Here is a 6000-nt window from a genome sequence, read left to right as displayed (position 1 = left end):
GATGATGCTGTCCAACTGGAGTTGGGTGGAAGTCTGAAGAAGGGCAATATGAGCCTTCTTCCAAGACCGCTGGCAGCAGTCCTGGACAGAGGGACCACTACATCTAAAAAGGGAACAAAAGGGGTTGATACTCAAGTGAGCACTCAAATTCATAGAGGCAATGACAAAGGTGTTGTGACCATATTCAACCTAGAGAAGCTGGGTGCTCCAGGAGGATGGGTTGGCAGAAGTCACACATCCTAGAGCAGTCTCCATCTTCTGGTTGACCCATTCGGTCTGGCTGTTGGACTGTGGATGATACCCAGAAGCAAGACTGATGTTAATATCAAGGGGTGACCAAAAAGATTTTGGCAACTGGGCTGTGAACTGGGGTCCTCTGTTAGAGACTATGTCAGTTGGGATCTCACACAGGTGGAACTGTTAAGGAACAGGTCTGTAGTATCTCTGAAAGAAGGGAGTTTGGGAAAAGGAATGAAGTCAACTGCCCTGGAAAATGTATGAATGACGTGAGGGTGGCTGTGTTACCATTAGATTGGTTAGACCAGTGACAAAGTCCACAGTTGAGGTTATGTTTTGGGCAAGATCGAGCAGGCAAAGAAAAACATCCTTGTCCATGGAGGGCCACCAAAAGCACCAGCGTAGGAAAGCCTATGTCTGGTTCACACCAGGGTGACAGGTCAGATGGGTGGAGTAGCCCACTGGAGAACATCAGAACACACAGAGCCAGGGAAAAACAACATGTTAATAGGACCATTATCTGGGTCAGGCTGGTCTTGCAGGGCTTGTCAGACATGGTGCAGGTGGATGGCAAGATGGGATTTGGGTCAGAACTGGAGTTACCAGTAGTGAAGTGGTGCGAAAGGGTAAGGGGAGCAGAGCACTTTCCAGTCAGTGACACTATTCATCAATAGTCAATTAACAGCCAGGAGCTCACAGTTAACAATGTTGCAATTTCTCTCTGCAGGACAGGGAAGGAATGTACATGGATGAAGCTTTTGTTCAGACGGTAAATGTTGAGAAAGCACAGGACCTACCCAAGTGCTGCAAGCATCCACCTCCACAATGAACTGGAGATGTGGGTCAGGTTGAGTGAGGACCAGCACTGAGGTGAAGCTCCAGAAATGCTGACTCCACATTGGGGGTCCAGCAGAATCGGGACGAGGTGGAGTTGAGAGCGGTGAGGGGTTTCCGGATGGCTGTAGTTGTAAATGAAGTGCCTGTAGAAATTAGCAAACCCAAGAAAGTGCTACAGTTGCTTCAGGTCGGTGCTACTGGCCACTTGGTGGCTGCAGAGATCTTGGTGTTGCTCACTTGCACCTGCCCCAGTCTGATAACTAAACCCATATGAAACATGAAATTCATGCTTCTTTGCTTTGATGAACAACTTGTTCTCCAACAGCTTTGTCTGTAGATAAAAAGAGCTCATTATAAGGTAACAAAAATACAATTCTTATTTTCAGGTTGCAGCACGGTGGCACAGCAGGTAGTGCACGTGCCTCACAGCAAGAAGGTTGCCGGTTCGATCCCCGGCCGGGACCTTTCTGTGCGAAATTTGCATGTTCTTCCCGTGCATGCGTGGGTTCTCTCCGGGCACTCCGGCTTCCTCCCACAGACCAAAAACATGCTCATTAGGTTAATTGGTGACTCTACAATTGCCCCTAGGTGTGAGTGTGAATGGTTGTTTGTGTATATATGTTGCCCTGTGATCAACTGCTGACCGGTCCAGGGTGTATCCCGCCTCTCGCCCGTTGACAGCTGGGATAGGCTCCAGCCCCCCCACAACCCCGAAAGGGATAGGCGGTATAGAAGATGGATGGATTGATTTTCAGGTTATTACACATTAATGAAAACATACTTATGAGTATTACATCCCGTTTCTACCAATAGATCCCTGTGAATCCTATACACTGGACCTTTAAGTTAATGATAAACATTAGTCCTGTCTGATGTTTTACAGTGCAGTACAACAAATGATTTTCCAGCTGTTGATATCTTTAATCTTTAATCTTTAAGCTCTGTAACTGGTTTTGAAACACCAACCCAGCCACATCCACATATATTAGCATTTACAACTGACAAAGCTCCATCCCAGTTTTCCGTACTCTCATTTGAATATGACATGACAGCACCTTGCCACTAACAGTGTCTGACAAATCATTGCTTCCGCATTTGTCACTCTTCTTGTTCTACACTTTGCCAGATCTCCTGAATGACACTGATTTCCTGTAAGAGGACATTTCAGCAGAAATTGCCTTAGGAACTGATCTATTCAGACCTCTGAGGGTGAAATCACTCTTTGAGAGCTGTGATACTTCATGAAATGAGTGAACGGCTGTAGGACTGGGAGCCAGTCCAACACTGAAATGATGTGAGTAGATTTTTTTGACTGGAGACAGTGTGGCAATGATAAATCTCATTTAACCAAGATGTGCTTCCCTTCATTTCATCAGGTATATGGTGTTAACATTCTGGTCAAGCTGACACTTGGTTTACGTCATACTTCCTAAATGGAATCAATAACAAGTTGTGATTTGGCAGCATGGCCACAGAGGAGCAGATTGGAAAGTTCAATGACACTTCAATGTACCATCACTCTCTGATGTGTTACATCACCAAACACATTCATCAGATGGAGGCTTGAGCAGCAATTTGACCACATGCAGCTATCCTTCTCTCTCATTCCCTCCACATGTCCTCTCTTTTCATGTTTCTACTCCTTGTATAATCACTCTCTTCCTCTCTTCCTCTCCCTTAGCCCCTCTGCTATACCACAGGATATTTAATCATTAATGTCATTTTCAGTTAAACCAAAGATGGTTTCCATTAAACAAATTATTCTATTGATTTGTCAGAGATTTAGACAGGACTTGGACCCAGCAGCAGTCTCGTCGAACAGGTCATGTTAACAAAGCACTTTGCTCAGTCAGTCGTGGAAAGTGACTACATTTAGTCGAGTGCTGAACTTATGTAAAAATGTTGAGGTGTTTGTACTTCACTTGAGTATTTTTGTTCTTTTCTACTTTACACTTCTGCTGTACTACATTTCAGAGACAAATATTGTACTTTTTACTCCATTATATTTATTTGAAAGCTGTTACCTTTAAGATTGAGATTTTACAAAAACATAGGATAATCTTCCAGAACATACTTAAATATGAAACCATTGTTCTTGGTATTTTCTGCATATGACCCCTTACAAAAAGCAGATTCTGGGGTCCTTGTATGCTTCACGAAGGAGTTTTTTTTTCTTCACGAGGAGCATTCCCACCAAAGAGACATTCTCCCTCTAAACTTCTCACAAGGTTTCATTTAGATATATTAGAGGAAAAAGTCCCAAAAATAAATTATTTTTTTTCTTTCCTCTCCCATAAAACATCTTCAGATTTATCTGGTGATCCTCTGAAGAGGCCAGAACCACAGGTTTGGAACCACTGGACTAAACTGGCTACCTGTATCTAAAGTATAGCATTAAAACTGGATCCACCTCAACCAACTACAACAGCAAAATGTTGCTTATACACTGAGGCATCAGTATTTAAAATCAAATAACATGTTTTACAGTGATATATTAGTCACATGGAACATTTTAATGCAGAACCCACATTCATACAGTACTGTAAAAGAGTAATCCACTCATTTAGCCTCATGATGTAACAAAAAAGGATGAAAATTGATGCAGCAGAACCACAGATATCATGTTTTTTTCACACATTCTTCTTCCCCGTCAAAACCTACAACAACTACAACAGGTTTTCACTTATGCAGTAGTATGCCCCAACACCTGGTAACACACTTTGATGTGTAAGATCTGTTTCCGCTTCACACATCTCAAAATGCCCCACATTTACCCTGTGAGTCTTTGGGAGGCCGACCTCTAGGTTGCGAACCACTGGACCAAACTAGTTAATTGTACTTACAGTAGTTAAAATTACACCTTAACCAGCTACAACACTAAAATACAGCTTCCATAGTGACCCATTAAACTAGTTGATAATGGCACATAAAATAATATAGAAACATCATGGGCAATTTTTCTGCAGAACATTAAGTGCACTTTTGATACTTAAAGTTCATTAAATTGATATTATAGTACTTCTGTTCTTTTACATAATTAGGATTTTGGATGCAGGACTTGGAGTGGAGTATTTTTACATTGCTGAATTGGTCCTTTTACTTAACTGAATTATCTGGGCACCGCTTCCACTGACTTCACTGGTTAAAAGATAGAAAGCTGAAGTAAATAAATAAAGGCAGGTAGACTATCAACAACAGGTGATTAATCAGGGTGATTCAGGTAGCAGGTAAGGTGACTGGAGAGGCTCAGGCACTTAGATAACATTGATGATCTGACAAATCTTGTGGGTAAACTATTGTACACTGGGGGCTTAATGACAAATAAGAAGGAGCTATATGACAGATTAATGGTTTTGTGATTTTGTTGCCAGTGCTGGAAGCATGTAAGGATTGTGTGAATACAGTATCTAACATATGTCAGGAAAAGAAAATAAATGCCCAGAGTCTGGCTAGTTGAAGTGTTGACATTTATTTTTATTTTTTTGAAGTTCTTGCCAGATATGCAGTCTTCATGTTTTATGATAAATTTTGTCCCTTAAAAGGTTCAAAACATGTTGGTAACCCGTTAGAAACTAGCTTATGTACATATTGACATAGAGCTCCTCTAAAAGACAAAGTTGCAATAAATCTAATACCACAAACCAGCTGACACACAATGAATATGGGCCCTTATGGACACTCAGGGGTCAGAGGAGGATAGTTGTTGACTTGTTATCCAGCCATGACCAAGTCTGTCTGTCTGCAAATCCAGACTGTAATTTGAGAAAGATTTTTAGAGAACATTTATGCTAAAATTACTAAACCAGTACAAAAAGCATCAAAAACGAACACGTGAAGAGTGCAGGACTTCATACCTCATCTGCAAACAGCATCCAGCAGCTAAAGCAGATGTTGTTATGTTCATGAACATTAGAGGGCAGCCTCTTATTGGAGGAAATGACAAAACATGAGAAGCAACATGTGCAACACTTTTTAACATGTGATCTCTTCTTATGATGCAAATTTGAACAGAAGTGTGATCATCAGTAGTGTTTCATCACGCCTCTGCATTTTAAACAGTATAAATAGTGAATATCAGCCAAATAAGAAGATAACTTTTCAGACGTTCAATACATTCTCCATTTATTCTTTCATTCTCCATAAAGCAGCTTGTGTCTCAGTTTGGAGAAATATTGATGAAACAGTCATCAAGATGGTCAGGTGCACTGGTTTATCCTGTATTTCAGATCTTGTTCATGGTGCAGGTGTCCTCAGCAATGACCCTGCTCGCTCCCTTCTTTCTGTTAATCTCATGTCTAATTGGCTAACTGGAACAGATGAAGCCAAGACCAGGAATAGGACTACATCCTACACACAAAGATCTGTGTGTGGAGGTGTCCAAGTTAAAGAATAGACATGGTGTAAGGTTAGTACAACATGACCAAAATAAAGTATCTGAATATTCTTTTATATCACAGCTTAATATCCAAGAATGAGATACTCTGTTGGTGTCACATTTAGAATTTTCCAGTTTGAAATTCAGTGTTAGTTTAAATAGCAATAAGATCATTAACAGTCCACACACTCACTGTGTAGCTCAACCTGAAACCATAGAAATCTCTCAGGTTCTTGATAAAGGTGACACTGGGATGAGAAGTAATGTCTCATGAGCTAAAATTAAATTAAGCAAGTGGAAAAAAATCTGTATGAAGGTGGGTTTCAGTTTTAACGAAGACCTCTAAATGTCTCTTGTCACTTTGTTCTGTCAAAAAGGTTACAATGTTTGACCAATTTATAATTAAAGACATCTTTGAGTCCCCGGCCATGCTATCAGCTCTGTGAGGCTGTGGTTACACATAGCAGTGCTCTGACCACAAAGCTAAGATCAGCAGCTCACACGTTAACATGTTGTCATTGAACAGCTATAATGTTTTTTAAGGTTCACCA

Source organism: Chaetodon trifascialis, chromosome 11 (genome assembly GCF_039877785.1).
Source record: "Chaetodon trifascialis isolate fChaTrf1 chromosome 11, fChaTrf1.hap1, whole genome shotgun sequence".
Taxonomy (NCBI): Eukaryota; Metazoa; Chordata; class Actinopteri; order Chaetodontiformes; family Chaetodontidae; genus Chaetodon; species Chaetodon trifascialis.
This window is presented reverse-complemented; position numbering follows the sequence as displayed.